Raw genomic sequence first — 19162 nt, forward strand, 5'->3', positions numbered from 1 at the left:
AAATCATGTGAAAAGCTCCATCTTATATATAACTTACCTTGGATCCGGAGATTGTCATGGCTGACACAAGAATTTGCTGCATACCTAGCCAGGATAGGAGCGAAAGGGGTGCGGAACGGGGCTATGTGTCAGGGGCGGGACGAGGCTGATGTTACCAAGCCCCAGCCCCATGACAGTCAACCGTGACAATTCACAGGTCCAGAGATTGGGGGAGGACATAACTGACACGAAATGGCGTGATTCGTGTAATTGTAGCCCTGCCCTCTCTCCGATGACCTGTAATATTCCGGATTTTATGCAAGAAAGAGGAAGCAGGGGCTGCGTCGGTAATGCAAGAGACTTGCCCACCTACCTGGGGGGCTGGGAGGGGGACCCGATTTGCAGGAGCCTCCCACCGATTCCAGGAGGATAGGCAAGTATGATTTGTTGTATCCAACAGCCATGCCTGGCATTACTTACATTACATATTTTGCCTTGTTTCATGATTACTGCCATATGCCTGCCGTCTTTTAATGTGAATTTTCTATCTATGCATTTAGTTGTTGTATGTAAATGATTTGTGTATGTTGCCGATTTCCATGTTTTGTAACATTACGCTACGGTGTTGTTGTTTATTGTTGGTATGGCAACCAGTGTCCACTCAGGGGCCATGGCTAGACGTCTCCGTCAGCGTGATGACACGCGTATTATGCGCAACAAACGTGTATGCCAGGACGTCAGCTGGAGGCCATGGTGTTGGATGCTGGAGGCGGGTGTCGATTATCTGTGGTATGTATAAATATGTGTACTGTGCCTTATGTTTTTATGTATCCTGAAGAAGAACTGCATATTAAAAGTTTGAAGCGTTGACTAATACAACTGCATGAAGTATCTTTCCTTTGACGAGTGCCGCCGTATGGTCTGTTCTATTTAAACTTCGCTGAGATTTGTGGATGGCACCGCATTTGTTCCTGTTGAGGTTGTGCTGCTCTTATATGGAATATATATATATATATATATATATCAGGGTTGCCGACCCTCCCGGAATTACCGGGAGTCTCCCAAAAATCGGGTCCCACTCTCGGCCCCCCGGAAGGGAGGGCAACCCTCCCGGATTCAGGGGGGACCCCGCTGTCCCCCGGATCGCGGCATTAAAATGCCGCAATCCTTGGGTCTCAGAGGAGGGGGCAGAGCTAAAACGGCACAATTGCGTCATTTTAGCCCCGTCCCCTCCACGGAGATCAGTGAATTTGCTGGTTTAACATCATGGGGCGGGGCTTAGTGATGTCACTCTTAAGCCCCGCCCCCTGAGCGGCTGCTGAAACTCTCCTCCCCGGGCTTCTCCCGGAGAGGAGAATAATAAAGTCGGCAACCCTGATATATATATATATATATATATATATATATATATATATATATATATATATATATACACTGTATAAAATAGTTTATCAATTATAAGTTATAAACATCAGGTTATATCTAATATACTCCAGTAGTTTAAATCTAATACACATAATTGGTTTAATTTAAATATAAATATTTTAATATGCCGATTTGACCCCCCCCCCCCATACACACACACACACACACACACACACACACACACACTCCGCTGTAGACCACCCTGCTGCTATTGCACATTATCTTTGAAAAACACCATACAAATGTTAGTAAGGTGCGTTCTGCATCTGTCCCCATGGCAACACCAGCAGCAGCTACAGCCCACAGGCTGTTTGTCCCCTTTACAGACATGAGGCCAGAAGCACTAAGCTTCAAAAGTGATAAAATGGAGAGTGATAAACAGCCAGCCAATCAGCTCCTACCTGCCATTTCACAGACTGTGTTTAAAAAATGTCAGACAGGAGCTTATTGGCTTGTTGTTTATCACTCTCCATTTTATCACTTTCGGAGCTTAGTGCATCTAGCCCCATGTCTAATCAGACATTCAATTGGTTAACACAAAGTTAGAAATGCATCAGTTAGGCATTGACAAAAGTTAGACATGCAGGGGGAAAGTTACTAAGAATACGAATACGATACGAATGAATACGACTGCATACGGCTGTTTCAGCCGTATGCAAATTCATGTTCCAGAGGGTAATTTACAAAGCAGTCAAATAAGACTATTTTCCGGGTTTTCTGATTTTTTTATTACCAGCCCCGGCTCTTTCAGCCTGGTGCTGGTTACGACTGTGGGGGGGGGGGACCCCTACGCCGTTTTTTTAATTTATATATTTTTCTATTTTTTTACACTGAAGCCTGCACGGATCTGACTGAAAAATCAGGAAAATCAAGTGTATTTTCCTGCCGTATTTGGCCGGCCATTCGCGGCCGTTTTCAATACGGCCGCTTAGTAAATCAGGAATCATCATTCTTTTGAATGGTGATTCCTGGCATATTTGTAAATACAAATATGAATGTCCCATCAATACGAATACGAAAATTCATATTTTTGGCATAGTAAATGGCAAAAATACGAATACATAAAAAAAAAATGCTGGGGTAGCCAACCCTAGTCCTCGAGAGCTACCAACAGTGCATGTTTTGCAGGTCTCCTCACAGAATCACAAGTGAGCTAATTAGCTCCATCGGTTTATCTTTTAAAATGTGTCAGTGATTAATGAGTGCAGCTGTGCAGCAGCTAGGTTGTCTGGAAAATGTGAACTGTTGGTAGCTCTCGAGGGCTAGGGTTGGCTACCACTGGACTAATGCATGTCTAACTTTTGTCAAAGTCTAACTGATGCATGTCTAACTTTGTGTTGACTAATTGACTGTCTGATTAGACGTTGTCTGTGAGCTACAGTATACCACACCCAAGCTGCAGAAGACGCAGCTGTCTCAGGGATTTAGCACAATATACGGAGCATCTGATATTTTAAAAGTAAGACCAACCTGATGCATTTAAGCCCTTATTTTGGTTCAAATTCCTTTTCAAATGGACAGATCTTGGTGAACTGCAGGGGGGGGTTGTCCAATTGAGAAGGAATTGCCTGTGCGAGTGAACCAGAATAACCTCCTTAATCCCTGAAACAAAGACACTGCTAAAATCTCAGGCGCTGACAGCATCAGAAATATTTCAGGATAATATACCACAGGTAAGATATGCACTCTCTGAGCCAGAACTCTTATTCATAATTCAGTATCAATATTTTATTTTTATTTTGTGCTTTGTGGGGACATTTACAAGCCAAGCACTTCAGTTTCAAGATGTACATTTCTGTGTCTGAAGTGTCTGGTTTGTTATACTTCACAAGGACAACACAATTGAGTCTCATATATTATTAGATGCAGGTAATGTTTTCTGCTATCCAGTTCATTGCAAGCTTTGGCCAGTGTTCAGTATTGGTCATTCATTTGCAGTTGGACCTACGCTATCATGCGCAAAATATTGATGTTCAGAATTTTGTGTATGCGTAGAACCTGTTCTGTGTGAGTGGCTTCTGCAACATCAGAAGCAGGCCGGAAGCAGACTGCCAGTGATTGACAGTCTGCTACTGTTCGGGAGGAAGGGAGGGGGTAGCGACAGCATATTAAGTATGTTCTGCCCATACACAGTGCAATTAATGGGTACGATGCGAAGCATGCTCACACGCACGTCCCATCACACAGCATATTACGGATGTGCTGCCCATACACAGTGCAATTAACGGGTACGATGCGAAGCGCACTCACACACACATCCCATCACACAGCATATTAAGTATGTGCTGCCCATACACAGTGCAATTAACGGGTACGATGCGAAGCACGCTCCCACACACACCCCATCGCACAGCATATTAAGTATGTGCTGCCCATACACAGTGCGATTAACGGGTACGATGCAAAGCGCGCTCCCGCGCACATCCCATCGCACAGCATACTATTGTGGCACCCCAGAATTCAGGGGTACCCCATTTCAAGCCCCATCAGGGGTCTGCTTTTGTCTTTCATTGGTGGCCAGTGCTGCCCTCGACTAAAATGGCGGCGGGCAAATCAGCCTCAGTGGTTACTAGGCAACCCCCCCCCCCTGGATTACCTGAGACCTGGGAGCGTGAAGAGCTCTCTCCCGATTGGTGGTTCAGCTGGGCGCCAAACTAGACGGACGAGCCAGCCTGTTGCCAGGCATAACAGGGAGGTGACAAGGGACCCGGGGGTGGCGAGCAGCGTCTGGCGCGAAGAGAGAGGGGAGGAGTGATCTGGCCGCGGAAGGAGAGAAGCAGCGCGCGGGAGACAGACGGCGCGAGGCATGTGACGCGGCCTGGAGAGAAAGAGAGAGCAGGGAGCCGGGACAGCCAGCCGCGATCCCCAGCAGCAGAGAGTGACAGCCGGCGCACACTGAAGAGATACCAGCACCCGTCGGGAGAGAAGACGCCCACGTGAGGGACGGCCAGCAGCCAGCGCAGGGAGAAGAGGCCGCGGCGGTGACCCAGAAGAGTCAGCGGCTGCAGCGCCCAGGCAGTCAGCGCACCGGTGACCCAAGTGAGAGGAAGAGACAGACAGCGGACGCTGAAGGTCCCGACCGCGACCAGCAGGAGCTGGCAACCCGTGCGCGCACCGAGGTACTGCATCATTACAGGCTCCCTCCATCTCCCCCCAGCCAAGGCCCACTGCTCAGTCACTCAACTGACCTCTGAACCTTGGTGCGCTGCAACTATTGAGCATCCCTCGGCTCTCATAGCCCCCAGCTGAAACCCATAGACTGCCCAGGGGAGTCCCTCGTGGTGATCGGGGCAGGGACAGGGCCCATTAGGTGAGCCCCTCTACTGAGCCCGCAGTGGGAGCCATCAGCCCCTATTTCAGCCTGGGCCCATACCGTCTAAGTCACTCTGCTACCATTCACAAACTAACCGCTGTCTTAGACTAGTAGCTGGAAGCCCAAGTGACCGTCACCTCCCAATATTGGCAGGGAGCCAAGACCGGACACATTCACCCTGGATTACAAATTCCCTCATTAGTTGTACTTCTAAGCCTTTTGATGTTTTGAACCCTTTGCACTGTGAACGTATTGCATAGTGGTACTGTCGACTCAGTATATCGTGCGAATTGTGGCCTACGGGTGTTACCGGTGACCCCATCGCGCACCATATTTTTGATATATATATATATATATATATATATATATATATAGGACATTCTTTCTTATTCTTGTAGCCGCATGCGGATTTATTGTCAAAACTGTGTATAGCGTTCTCCTCAGAGTATTGTGCGAGGTGCGGCCTATCGGTCCCACGGTGACTCCATTGCGCACAATATCACATGGGAGTATTATCTTTGCACCTATTTTCAAGTGCCAGTGTTATTGTTATCACCTTGATTGATCATTTTGGTTACAGCGGTGATCTACAGTCTTTGACACAGATTAATAAAGCATTCCGATCACCGTCCTCACGTGTGGTGACCATTTTGTGTGGGTGTCTTGGGGTAGTGTCTCCCTGGGGTGCCCTTGTCCCTCCGCCCTCTGAATTGCAGGCGAGTGAAGCAGGCAGACGAGCAGTGCCGGAAAAGAGAGCAGGAGTGTCAGGTAACGGTTACCTACATACACATAGTCTGACAACATCACACTATGTATGTGCTGCTCATACTTTTTGAACTAGATTGCATCACATCTAGTTCACAACACACGTATGGGCGATATAAGGATATTTATCTCTCTCCGGGTGTCTCTCTAACATAGACACCTACATTTTTATCCTGTAACGAGAATATTAGTTTTCTCCATGTTCTCATTTTTCATTATGAGTGGGTGTATCCATACTGATTACTGAATTGATGGATCGCTCATATATTAGATTTATAAAATCCCAAGATGCATTTCCAGCTAGATATCCTGCTATATACTGTATGCCAGTGGTTCCCAAACTGTGTGCCTAGGCTCCCTGGGGTGCCTCAGGACACTTGCAGGGGTGCCTTGGGTTGGTGGACCAGGATCGATTCATATTATTTATGGTCAATGTACCAGGCAAAACCAGTGCTGGTGGCTGCCAATCATAATATATGTGGACAAACAGACGCAAATCCTGTCCCTCACCAGATAACTGTGACATATAAACACAATGCACTTCATTTAATATTTTTTTTTTTATGAATTTCTCGACAAGAAGCATTTGGCCTAAGGGTGCCTTGAAAATATTTTGATGCTCTAGGGCGCCGTGATTCAAAAAAGTTTGGGAACCCCTGCTGTATGCGGTTATCAGAAATACAATTGTTAGCACATCCATAATGACAGTTATAAATAAAACAATCAAACACTAGCCACATATTTTTTTTTTTGGTACTTGTTTCCTAAAACGGCGCCCATCGCATACCATATTTAGTGGTGTGCGATGCGATATTCATGTTAAATTAACAGGAGTGCTTGTACAATTGTGCAAATGGCATGTGATGCGATTTTTAATTGTACAAGCACCCTGATGGGTGCTTACAATGTTAAATGCACCCCCATTGTCAATGCCACCCCCACCATCAACGCCAACCCGAAGCGTGGCGGGCACAGCGAGCTCTCGAGGAGCAGCGGTACGCATCCTCCGACCTTTTCACACCCCCACTATCCACGTCGGCGTGGAGTTGATTTTAGATAGTGTGGCGAGCGCAGCGAGCCACCGAGCCCGAAGCGTGGCGAGCGCAGCGAGCCCCGCGGAATAGGAGCGCGAAGCGTGGTGAGCAGACGCGAAATGCATGTAAAGTAATCCGTGTCCGCTCGCCACAATATCTGAATTCCACTCCACGCCAATGTGGATAGTGGGGGTATGAAAAGGTCGGAGGACGCATACCGCCGCATTGGCATTGATAGTGGGGGTGGTGTTGATAGTGGGGGTGGCATTGCCAATGGGGGTGCATTTAACATTGAAAGCACCCATCAGGGTGCTTGTACAATTAAAATTCGAATCGCATTGCATGCATCGCATGCCGCTATATTGCTGTCACGCTAGCAGTAGCACCAGCTGGAGTGTAACGGAGGCTAGGTGCCTTGATGTAAGGTTTTTGCATAAACGACAGAAGGGAGGGATGCAATTAGATAAAAGAAAACCAGTTTTAATAAAGATACTGCGATACAGAAGATGAACTGTGGCACAAAGGTAATACTGAAGATATGAAATAACCAGAGTCAATGATATATAAAACGTATAGTAAAGTTCGTAGTGGATGGATAACGAGGTTGAAAACTGAAGATGACTTGAAGAATAAACGTAAACTTGAATAGTTGATTTGAAGGATTTACTTGAAGAGATGATTGAATTGAAGATTGAATGATTGAATGAAAGATTGGATGATTGAATGAAAGATTGGATGATTGAATGGTTGAACGATTGGATGATTGGACAATTGGATGATTGGGTGATTGGATGGTTGGACGATTGGATGGTTTGACGATTGGATGGTTGATAGGATGAATCAGTGAAGTATTGCAGCAGGCCTGAGTAGCTGTGACCAGGGAGAGTTGCAGTGGAAGTAACCGTCAGGTGAGGAAAGGGTGATCCCCTTTGGGGGGCTAACCTTGTCCGGACCGTAGAGGCGGCAGCAGGGTTCTGCAGGTGGATGGTCTTCACAGCAGGCGAGCAGGAGTGGATTCAGTCTGGAGATAGCTGACAGGCGGCAGCGCTTTCAGCAGGAGTGGGAGTCAGATGCCTGGGGAAAGGACATCATTGTACTGACTGACTGTTTGGCCCAGCTGGTCAGTATTTAAAAGGAGAGCTGCACTGTAATTGGCTGAAGGTAATTGGTAGTGCAGCCTGGTTGGAGAAACCAACAAGATGGCCGCCGCCAGGGAAGGCGACAGGTTTCAGAACCAGGAAGTGTGTGCAGTACACTCCAGGCAGCGTGTCCAGCAAGGCCCAGGCAGAGTTCAGAGCATCATGGCGCCTCAGTGTGGGAGGGATGGGTGGCAGACATGGTGGTCGTGACAATTGCGACTGTATAAGATGTACTACGATCAAAAAAGTGGGCGCCGTGCTAGGAAACAAGTACCTTTTTTTAACTGTATTTTATATTGCAGATAATGGGCCTTATTCTGATCGGTGCGGCCCGATCAGAATATGCGGCCGCAACCGTGCAGGCGAATCCCCGCCTTCCATACGGATCGCCACCTGCCGTCCGTACGCGGATATGTGGCGATCCGCATGAAATTGGACGGGGATACGCCTCCTCCATGTTGGGAGCAGCCCCTGCATTCGATGGTCGCCGAACATCGAATGCAGGGCCGCACGCTCCACCAGGTCCCGCAACACAAGACCACACGGACACTTGTCCGTGTGAAATCATGTATGGGGGCGGGCAGCTGACATCCGGCGATGTCAGATGCCCGCCCCGTACCCACGCGTCACGGCCTCATTACCATGCATACGCCCCGCGTTTGCATGGGAACGCCCATGAAACGCGGAGCGTATGCATAGGGTAATGAGGCTAAGTAGCCCCTCACGCCCCTCTACGCCCCTCTACGCCCCCTGTGCGGCGTATAAAGAATCCGTGCGGCGAAATCGCCTGCACATGCGCAGAGTGACCTCTGCACATGCGCAGACGATCAACATCGGCGGTCCGTCCGCATGCGGGAATATCCGCACCGATCAGAGTAAGGCCCTTTATGCTCTATACTGTATATTTTATTATTATATCACATTACCAAATATGTAAGTACGTCTTAAAGTAAATGTTAATTGCAACAGATGATAAGCCATCAGCTATATAAGACAATCTCCATCATATTTATAGTCTGTTTCATCATTTAAACTTCTTTGAAAGTTTTCACATAAAATGAATAATTGTATTCCTGCATAAATGTGTAGTTTTAGGTAGGGAAATGTATCTTACTAGCCAGCGGTGGCCAACCTGTGGCTCTTTCTGTATTCACATGTGGCCCCTAACCAGTGCCGGATTTGCCCCTAGGCCAGTGAGGCACGGGCCTAGGGGCGGCACATTTTAAGGGCGGCAGCCAGCAGGGACGTTTCTACAGGGGGGACGAGCTGTGCACTGTGTGCAGCTGCACGGAGCACCGCACAGCTCATCCCACAGCAGCAACATCCCGCCGGTCTACCGCATCTCAGCGTCAGATCTGCGCCGGATCCGGGGCTGCTGCGGACAGGAGAGTTGCTGGCGGCAGCCTCACTGACAATATCCAGGGAGCGGAAGCTGGACAAATGAGAGCTCGCTGGCGGCATCATTCGCCGCACAACGGCTGATGAAGCTAGAGCCGCAACCCTCCTCCTTCACGCGCACACACTCCCGCTGCCTGTCATCCGCTCCCCGAGCGTCCGCCTGTGCACACTATGGGCTGCCGCTCCCTCCCTCAGCCTGTCAGGGTGCGTGACCCGGCTCCTAGCTCTTACCGCTATTGCTGCTGCCGCCCGGGTGTCTCAGCCCTCTCCCAGCCTGCCCTTGATTGCTGCGGTGGAGGACCACGGTGTCGTGGCTGCCCGGTGCCTGGCCAAGAGGAAAAGGTAACTCCGAGGAGCAGCCCTCCTGATCTCCCTCCCTCCACTCTAACCTATTTTAAAAATCCCAAAGGGGTCCTCTCTCAGGCTCTAGGGGGCGGCCAAAAACTTGGTGCCTAGGGGCGGCCTGACCCCTAAATCCGGCCCTGCCCCTAACACTGACAGCCTCCCCCGTGTATCTGGCATTGTGAGCAGTGTACCGAATAGTGTTTTGACTAGCCGCTGCTAGCAACGCAACAAAACACTGTTAAAGGCAACCAAAAGAGTCAGCAGTACTCGGAATGCTGCCATCTCCAATTCATTGCTCTTGGCTGCCTACCAGCTAGACCAGGTATTAAGTTGGTCCCTGTGCCTAGGGCCCTTTTCAAGAGGCTTCTGGGGTCCTAAGACTTGTAGCATTACAATTAAGGGAACAGTGACACAGGAAGTGAACAGTAATTGGATGTGTAGGGTTCACTTGAAGCGCTCCAGGGGGCTGCTTTTTTATTATATAGAAAGTTTACGCTTAAGACTGAAATATATGTTTAGAATTGAGAAATATAACAAAATGAGTGCTTCCCTTTTGTTTTAAATAATAAAAATCTAATTAAAATCAAAATGAATAATGAGAAAATGTTCCTGTATTTGTTGTTTCCTTGGTCCTGATGTTGGATTTGTTCTGGTTTTGTAGTGATTATTCCTCTCACGAGTATTCAAAACATAAAAGAGGATTGAGAAAAGAAGGAACAATGGGGGATATGTAATAGGATGAGATATTCAGAAAGTGAGAGATTTGGTAAGAAATCTCCAGTTTTTTTTTTTTTTTTTTTAAAGTGGCAATCATTTACACTGCAAAACCAGTTTGATTTTGCAGTGTAAATGATTGCCGCTTTAAAAAATTCTTACCCTTGAAATCTCATCCTTGAAAAAGGCCGGCAAACGGCCCGAAACGCGTTGGATAAAGCAGCACAGACATCCCCACATCCACACCACAACATTAGTCTCCTCTCCATCTGCGGAGAGTCGAGTGCACACCGCTCCGGCTTCCCTTCACTCCCGGGTGACGCGTCACACCGAAACCCGGAAGTGACTGATGGAAACGTAGTATAGCGGTGTGGGGACCCAGCCAGCGTTCTGCGGACAGTGCAGACGCACCAGCGGCAACAGCAACCCCCAGGAACAGAAGGCGGTGGACCCTCATGAGCTCTTAATCTTTGGGATTCAGCAGGTAAGGGTATAGTGTACCACCAAGGGGTATTGGGACGCCAGCCCCTGGTGCCATTTGTACTCCTTGCACACCTATTGACTTTATTCCGCCCTGAACTTCCAGCCCACACTCACTTAAGCCCCCAACGTTCACTTGCTCCTCTGTGTATTGCCCAACCACAGAGTGCCCCCCACACCACATCATCCATTTGCTGGTATCTACACCAGTTAACAGCAGACATAGCCATTGCTAGTGAGAGCTGTGTACACTGGACATTATACCATCATAGTACCTGTATGTATATATTTTCTCACCTTATTAGTCTTGCACTATTTGAGTAACGTAATGCCAGCAGTCAAAATGGAGTGGATTAAACATCCCCCATAAGTGTGTCACACTGGGAGCATGTGACTCGGTGACCAATAGGGGCATAGGCTAGGCAAAGGGGCTGATGTTTAATAGGGCAGGAAGAGGAGGGATCTACCTCTTCTGCCTGCAGAATTTGGGGTGAGTGGACGTGCTCTCCCGGGGTTTAACATTCACAGTGCCTTGATTAAAAGGGGTTCCCTTGCTGTTGCGCTGCAACTCCCTACCTGTGAGCTTGAGCTGCTGGGTTATGGCCCCCTCATCCAGACCGCGGCGATCCGCCCGCGCGCCCGCCCGCTTCATAGATGGTGACGGAGATGGCGCCGCGGGTGCCCCCGACATGGTTCCCCCTCCTGATGTGCACCGGCAGCCGCCTGTGCGGCGTCGGACCCGTGGTGCGGCTCCCGCCGATCCAGGCCTAGTGCCGGCGGCGGCGCGGCCTGCAACACGGGCGGCCGGGCGGTCTGCAGTGACGTCACGCGGCCGGACCGCGTCATCACGGGGTGCCCGGAGGGGACGCGCTCCGTGTGCGGCTTCACGTGGCAGGGCGGCGGGGCGCGCTGCTGCCTCTGACGGGGATGGAAGGCCTCCTCGCTGCGGGGCTCCCGCATATAGGGCGCGGGGGCCTCCGGCGCATGTGAGAGAGCCAGACCCCCGAAGGCAGACGGGAAGGGGTGGGGGGGTCGCGCTCGGAGCCTCTAAGCCCAGCTCAGGGGGGACTTGATCGCTCAGCTGGCAGGGTGGCCGGGCAGACAAGGAGGAGGCAGAGGGTGTCTGAGCCCCGGGCCCCACTGCAGGCCTATGCTCCCAGCGGGGATTGGGATATGGACCCCGGGGAGCAAGGGGATGAGGAATGGGCGGATTTAGTGTGGAGGACTGTGGGCAGGGGTTCGGGGCCCTCTAGGCGCAGTGGTAGGTCTGGGCCTAATTCTGGCACAGGCCGTGGCCCTGTGGCCCGGGCTCCCACCCCGGCCTTTGATCCTTCCTTTCTTTCCGCTGCCCTCTCCTCTGTCGCCAGCGCCTTAGCGCCATTGGCGGATAGTATGCCCCAGGAGAATGAGGGTCCTGGCCAAAGGGGACGTAGGGCTTCCGGCTCACAAGGGGGGCCCATCCCAGGCTGCTCCAGGTTTATGCGGGCTTTCCGCGACATGGGATCTGCGGTGGCGGAAATGGAGGAGGGTACCAATCCCCCTATAGTATCTGAAAGACGGGGGGGGGGTCCCGAGGGCGTACCCAGAGGTCCACTAGACCAAGAGTTCCCGAGTACGAGGAGTGGGCCGAACCGCTGGAGGAGGATGTCGATGCTGATGTCGCAGATGGCGATCTGGATGACGTCGATGATGACGATGACACTTGGGCGGCACAGCCAGAGAGGCCAGGTGAGAACTCTTTGGAGTATGATGAAGGGTCTGACGGGGGTTCCTCCTCGGGGGGTTCCCATGGAACCCACTCTTCCACTTCCTCTTCTGCGGGTGGGTCTGACATTGGCAGCGCGGCAAAGGCCCGCAAGCGCGCGGCTAAGTATGCTAAGAAGGAAGCGGGCAGACGCGCTAGTCAGGTCAAGAGACGGAAGGTTGCGGCCATGTCGCGCAGGGAGAGGAAGAGGCGTAATTTGCCTGGTGTGGTCCATTGTGACTACACCGCTGTGTTGCGGGGGCTGCGTGAGAGTTGCAGGCAGAAGATAGTGAAAGGCGATTATGTTGATGTGTTCAGCCTGACCGAGGACACCAAAAAGGCCTTTAAGGCAGCCAAGGAGAAGGGTGGCATAGGATCGGAGGCATACCGGTCCTATGACAACTGGCTAGCGGGATTCTGCGTATTCGCAGCCTGCTACTTGGAAGATAGGCCGGACGAACACATCAACGTCATATGCTATATACATATGATTCACGAGATGCAGCGGAAATATGGGGGTACTGCATGGCGTACTTATGATGACCAGTTCCGGTGCAAGCAGGATTGTCTGCACATACTGGATTTGGGCTGTAAGGACGTGGAGGTTTGGATGGAGGTAGCTCGAGTGCATTTGGACACGGTTGAGTCCTCTGCAGCCTCTCCCCCTTCCACGTCGTCTCCCCCTCCCCAGCAGCGACCGGCAGCAGAGACTCCTGCCGCTCGCCATTTCCCTGGGGCGGGGAAGCAGGGCCCGATGGGCGCCGCTAAGGGCAAATGTTTTGCCTTTAATAACGCGGTATGTCAGTTGGGCACCCGTTGCCGCTACAAGCATGTTTGCATTAATTGTTCGGGGAACCACCCGGCAGCAAACTGCTTTCGGGGAGCCCGTCCCTCTAGAGGGGCGGGTGCCGGCTCTGCCTCAAAGCCAGCTGGGTCTGGGGGTTCTCGCTAGGGCGGCTACTCCTGTCAGGGTGGAGGCCATGGAGGAGTGGCTCCTGGCTTACCCGGACGGGGAAACGGCGGCTTTCTTGAGAGAAGGTTTTAGTTTCGGATTTCGCCTTCCCGTGAAGGGGGAGGTGCGGGGAGGAGCGTTCAGGAATTTACAATCTGCGCGCTCTCTTTCTTCCGTACTGTTAGAGAAGGTAACTAAGGAGGTTCAGCTGGGACGCATGGTGGGCCCCTTTTCCAGGCCCCCGCTAGAAGGCCTCGTCATATCACCGGTTGGGGTCGTCCCTAAAAAAGCTCCCGGGAAGTTCAGGCTCATTCAGCATCTATCTTGGCCATCGGGGTTCTCCGTCAACGATGCTATTCCTGCCGAGTGTTGTTCAGTGACTTACCAGTCCTTTGACGACGCTTTGGCCATGGTAAGGTCGTTTGGACGGGGGGCACTCATGGCTAAGGTGGATGTTGAGTCTGCTTTCAGGTTGCTCCCGCTACACCCCAATGCTTTTCGGTACATGGGCTTCCGCATAGGAGAGGAGTATTTCATCGACAAATGTTTGCCGATGGGGTGTTCAGTATCCTGTGCGTTTTTTGAGCGGTTCAGTACCTTTTTGCATTGGTGCGTAGAGCAGTCATCAGGGGAGAGCGGGATCGCTCATTACCTCGATGATTTCCTATGTGTCAGGCCGGCTGGTTCCGACCGCTGTTCCCAGCTGTTATTATCTCTGCAGTCCCTTTTCCGGCAGTTCGGCGTCCCTATTGCGGACGATAAAACTGAGGGCCCAGTGACCTGTTTGTCGTTCCTGGGAATTCAGATTGACACGGTGCAGGGCCTGTGTAGCTTGCCCCCCGATAAGGTCACTAAACTGTGCGAGGCCATAGGTCAGTGTAGGGACAGGGGCAAGGTCACCTTACGCCAGGCTCAATCGGTACTAGGACAGCTCAACTTCGCTTGCAAGGTGATCCCCTTGGGGCGGTTATTTTGCAGGAAGTTTGAACGGGCCACCGCGGGGGTCCTCAGGCCGCACCACCTTCTTCGCCTCTCCGCTGAGATTAAGCGTGACTTGACGGTTTGGTCCTCATTTTTGGAGGATTTCAATGGGGTGCAGATCTGGTTGGCCCCCACGATGGCCAATGCTGAGCTTCAGCTTTTCACTGACGCCTCCGGGGCCTTGGGTTTTGGCTGTTTTCTGGCTGGTCACTGGTGCGCGGAGAGGTGGCCCAGTGATTGGTTCGAAAAGGGTCTTACTAGGGACCTTCTGTTGTTGGAGCTCTTCCCCATCATGGTTTCTATGGAAATCTGGGGCTCCCACTTGGCTAATAGGAGCCTTCTGTTTTGGTGCGACAACTTCAGCGCGGTACATGCCATCAACCACCAGAAAGCGAAGTCACTCTTAGTATTACGTCTGCTCGCGCAGCTTTCCCTCCAGTGCCTGCGGCATAACATCCTGTTTAGAGCTCGTCACGTCCCAGGGGTCGAGAATGAGATTGCGGATGCTCTCTCCCGCTTCCAGTGGCAGCGATTTAGGGAATTAGCTCCTCAAGCTGACGATGTGGGGGTGCCCTGCCCCTCTTATGTTTGGCAGGTGATCGGGCCGGACTGGAGGGGTTAGCCGAATCCTCATTGGCCCCTTCTACACTTAGGAACTATCGGGCGGCTTGGACAGAATGGGAGTCTTTCGCGGGCGGGGCTTCTCAGTCAGGTAGGCGTGGACGGCGTCTCTTGTTGTCCTTTTTGTGGTCACTGTATTGCATGGGGAAATCCAGGGCAGTGGCAGCGCGCTATTTGGCGGGGATAGCTTTCTTTGCGAAGCTAAAAGGTTTCCCTGACTTTACTAAGTGTTTCCTGGTGGTCAAGGCTATGAAGGGTTGGTCACGTGTGGTTCCTGTTAGTCCAGACTGCCGCAGGCCTATTGATGCTAATCTCCTTCCAGCCTTAGTAGGCGAAATAGGTCATTCCGCAGAGTCTGCTTTTGAAACCTTGTTATTTAGTTTAGCTTTTTCCATGGCGTTTCATGGTGCGTTTAGAATTTCAGAGCTAGTTGCTCCGGCTAGGTCCCGCTCAGCTATTTTGCTAGTGTCCGACATTCGGTTAGACCAGTGGTTCCCAAACTGTGTGCCGCGGCTCCCTGGGGTGCCTCGGGACACTTACAGGGGTGCCACGGGTTGGTGGTGCTGGATCAATTCAAATTATTTATGGTTAATTATTTATGGACAAAACCAGTGCTGGTGGCTGCCAATCATAAACTATGTGTACAAACAGAAGCAAATCCTGCTCTTTACCACATAACTGAACATCAGGATCACATATAAACACAATCTAATTATTTTTATATATTTTTCTACCTTTTTGGGGGGCCTAGGGGTGCCGTAAAAAAATTCTGATACTCTAGGGTGCCGTGATTCAAAAAAGATTGGGAACCCCTGGGTTAGACAGTAGGGCCCTATGGTTTAGAATTAGGAGATCTAAAACTGACCAGTCAGCCAGGGGTAGGTGGGCTTCTATGACGCCGGCATTTCCGGCCTCTGTTTGCCCAGTAGCCCTAGCATCTCTGTACGCGGAGGTCAGGCCATCTAGGGATGGCTCCTGGCTCTTGCATTATGATGGGTCACCTCTGACGGTGTATCAATTCCGTTGGATGCTTGGGCGCTGCCTGGTGAGATTGGGTCTGTCCCCAAAGGACTTTGGTACCCATTCATTTCGAATTGGCGCCGCTACCTCGGCCGCAGCGGCTGGCTGGCCAGTTGCTGAAATCAAGTCCTTAGGCAGATGGTGCTCGACGAGCTATAGGAAATATATTAGACCTCACCTCCTGCCCTGAAGGTTTGCCTGTGCTTGTGCGTCCTTGTGTCTGCCTGAGGAATGGAATGGTCATCTGTTTTCCCCAACCCTGTGTCCTCCCTACTCGGGGTGTAGCTACGCTCTGCCATTGGGCCAGCGTCCGGAGTTTTCTCGCTTTTTGCCTGACCTGACTGACTGAATTTGGTTCACTAATTCGATTATAGTCTAATTAAGAGTCCCTCAGCAGGTCCAGTCGTTTTCCTCCGGCCGAGTACACCCGTCATTCCTTTTCCCTTACCATGCCTCACCCTCCCTTGTTTGTCTCTTACCCTTTGTGTCCTGGTATGGCTCCAATCGTGATTGGCGCATGTCTATTGGCACCTTAATTACTGTGCCTTATTCAAATGAATCTCGAAATTTATTTATTTTTTTTTGGCAGATCCTCCTTAGTTGTAAATGTACTTTCATTCAGAACCCAATCTAATTACACCTTTTGTTTACGTTTCTTTCCTTAGGTCTGGGATTCGATAGGCTCAAAATCTGGGTAGTCGGCCATTCCTTTATCTTTTGGGCAGCCAGGTCAGTCTCCGCAGGCGAGGGTCCGGCTTTCGCTTGCTCCCAAGTAGTTAGGTGGTTAGGTGTTCGGGGTATGCGCTGGAGGGGCCTGCGGACGTTCCTTATGGGGAACGTTCGTCGCTACGGGTTGCCATCTGTCTTAGCAATCCATTTGGGTGGCAACGACCTCGGGAAGTTGTCCCAATTAGAGCTGCGGAGCTTGATCTTGGACGATCTTGCTGCCATCAAATCAGCTTGGCCGGCTTGCACCATTGTGTGGTCCTACGTAATTCCACGACTTAGTTGGAGAGGGGCTAGGGATCCCAGGGCGATCGACGAGGCTAGAAAAAAACTTAATGCAGCAGTTGCTCGATGGGTGCTGGCCAATGGGGGGGCGGTTGTCACCCATGCTAGGATTAGATTTGGTTGCCAGCATCTTTTTCGTCCTGATGGGGTTCATTTAGTGAGTGAGGGTCTTTTTATATTTCTGGAGGGTCTGCTGGAGGTTATCGATTCATTAGTCTAGATGGTGGCGGGGCGGGGGGAGTTCTTTAGAATCCCCCGCTCTGGCGGGAAAGAACGGCAGAGTTAATCAATTAGTACATACTAAGTGTTAAGGTTGCCATTTTATTAGCCTATTTTTGCGGTGCTCTCACCTCTCATTGGCTTAGGCCTTCGCTGTATCACCCGTGTCGGGGACAGCAACCTACCTGGCTTGGTGGGTAGTCAATGGGGTGGTGTAGTTGGATACCGCTTGTTTTGAGTTAGGACGATTACGTCAGATTTTGGGGTGGAGTTTTGTAGTTAGCCGTTCTTTCTTGGCCACCATTAATTAAGATTAATACAAAAATAAAATAATCAATCTAGTTTAAAAGTTGCTATAAATAAATCGTTTACAATTTCTGCCAAACCTATGCCTCCGAGTCTTTATTTCAGGTTTATTTAGATAAGTTAGAAATATATAAGGTTATACATGCTAAAGGTACACATATGATGTCGGATGTTTAGAGTAACGTAATGCCAGCAGTCAAAATTGAGTGGATTAAACATCCCCCATAAGTGTGTCACACTGGGTGCATGTGACTCGGTGACCAATAGGGGCATAGGCTAGGCAAAGGGGCTGATGTTTAATAGGGCAGGAAGAGGAGGGATCTACCTCTTCTGCCTGCAGAATATACCGCCCTCCCTCCCCTTTTTGATTTATGGTGGGGGGGTGGGGCTTAATCGCGTTAGCTGATAGGCGGGAAAAAACGGCAGAGTTAATCAATTAGTTCATACTAAGTGTTAAGGTTGCCATTTTATTGGCCTATTTTTGCGGTGCTCTCACCTCTCATTGGCTTAGGCCTTCGCTGTATCACCCGTGTCGGGGACAGCAACCTACCTGGCTTGGTGGGTAGTCAATGGGGTGGTGTAGTTGGATACCGCTTGTTTTGAGTTAGGACAATTACGTCAGATTTTGGGGTGGAGTTTTGTAGTTCTTTCTTGGCCACCATTAATTAAGATTAATACAAAAATAAAATAATCAATCTAGTTTAAAAGTTGCCATAAATAAATCAGTTAACAATTTCTGCCAAACCTATGCCTCCGAGTCTTTATTTCAGGTTTATTTAGATAAGTTAGAAATATATAAGGTTATACATGCTAAAGGTACACATATGATGTGGGATGTTTAGTTTAATAAATTTCATTTTTTCCATAAACGTCTTGTTAGATCAATTTTAGAGGTACAAACCGTCTACACCCTACATCAGAAGGTGAGCGCAGGGTTAACCCCCATTTTCACTATACAAAAAAGATGGCCGACTTCTGGTTCCGGTGAGTCAGACAGACTTCCGATATTATAGTACATATAATCCAAAATACACTTTACAGTTATATTATGATGGTGTAACTAATATTAGTGAGTTGAGGAGCTCCACACCTTGGCTATTCCGCTGTAGGGTTAAGTAACAGCTGTCAATACTCAGTGCGCTGACCGGAAGTTCCGGCAGCGTCGCCGGAAGTTCCGGCAGCGTCACCGGAAGTGCCTTCCGCATGTAGTCTCTGGCGTTGTTTGCTACGCTGGCCAGAAGCTGGCTTTAATTGCAATAAATTTCCTTTACAAATCTAACCAAAAAAGTTTGATTTGTGTTTGGAAATTAATCATATATATCTTGAGAAGCCCACCATTCCCTCATAAGCAGACAAATGTTTATTTTGCTTGTTTTTTTTTTTGCTTACAATGATCGTAGCCAATTAGATAAAGAAGCAATATCCAAGTGCCCAGAACCTGAAGAAGGTGGGTCAGTGATAATCAACGTCTCATTATGTAGGCATTGTGGAGACCAGGCAAGAAGTTTGACTTTCACTGGTGGTGACCTTTGGTTTGGAGCTGATAACCTTTACTGATTGGAGTGTTCTTCATGTCTTGTCAATACGTGAAGATCTTCTGTAGGAATGAACTTGCTCGTCATCTCGGTCAGTGCTTTACTCATGTGAAGAGGAATGTTTTGTTCTCCTGTATGTAATATTCTTTTCTGTCTCATCAGTGTCACTGCAGGTGATCAC

The sequence above is a fragment of the Crinia signifera genome, chromosome 12, assembly GCF_055691185.1.
Source record: "Crinia signifera chromosome 12, ASM5569118v1, whole genome shotgun sequence".
Lineage (NCBI taxonomy): Eukaryota > Metazoa > Chordata > Amphibia > Anura > Myobatrachidae > Crinia > Crinia signifera.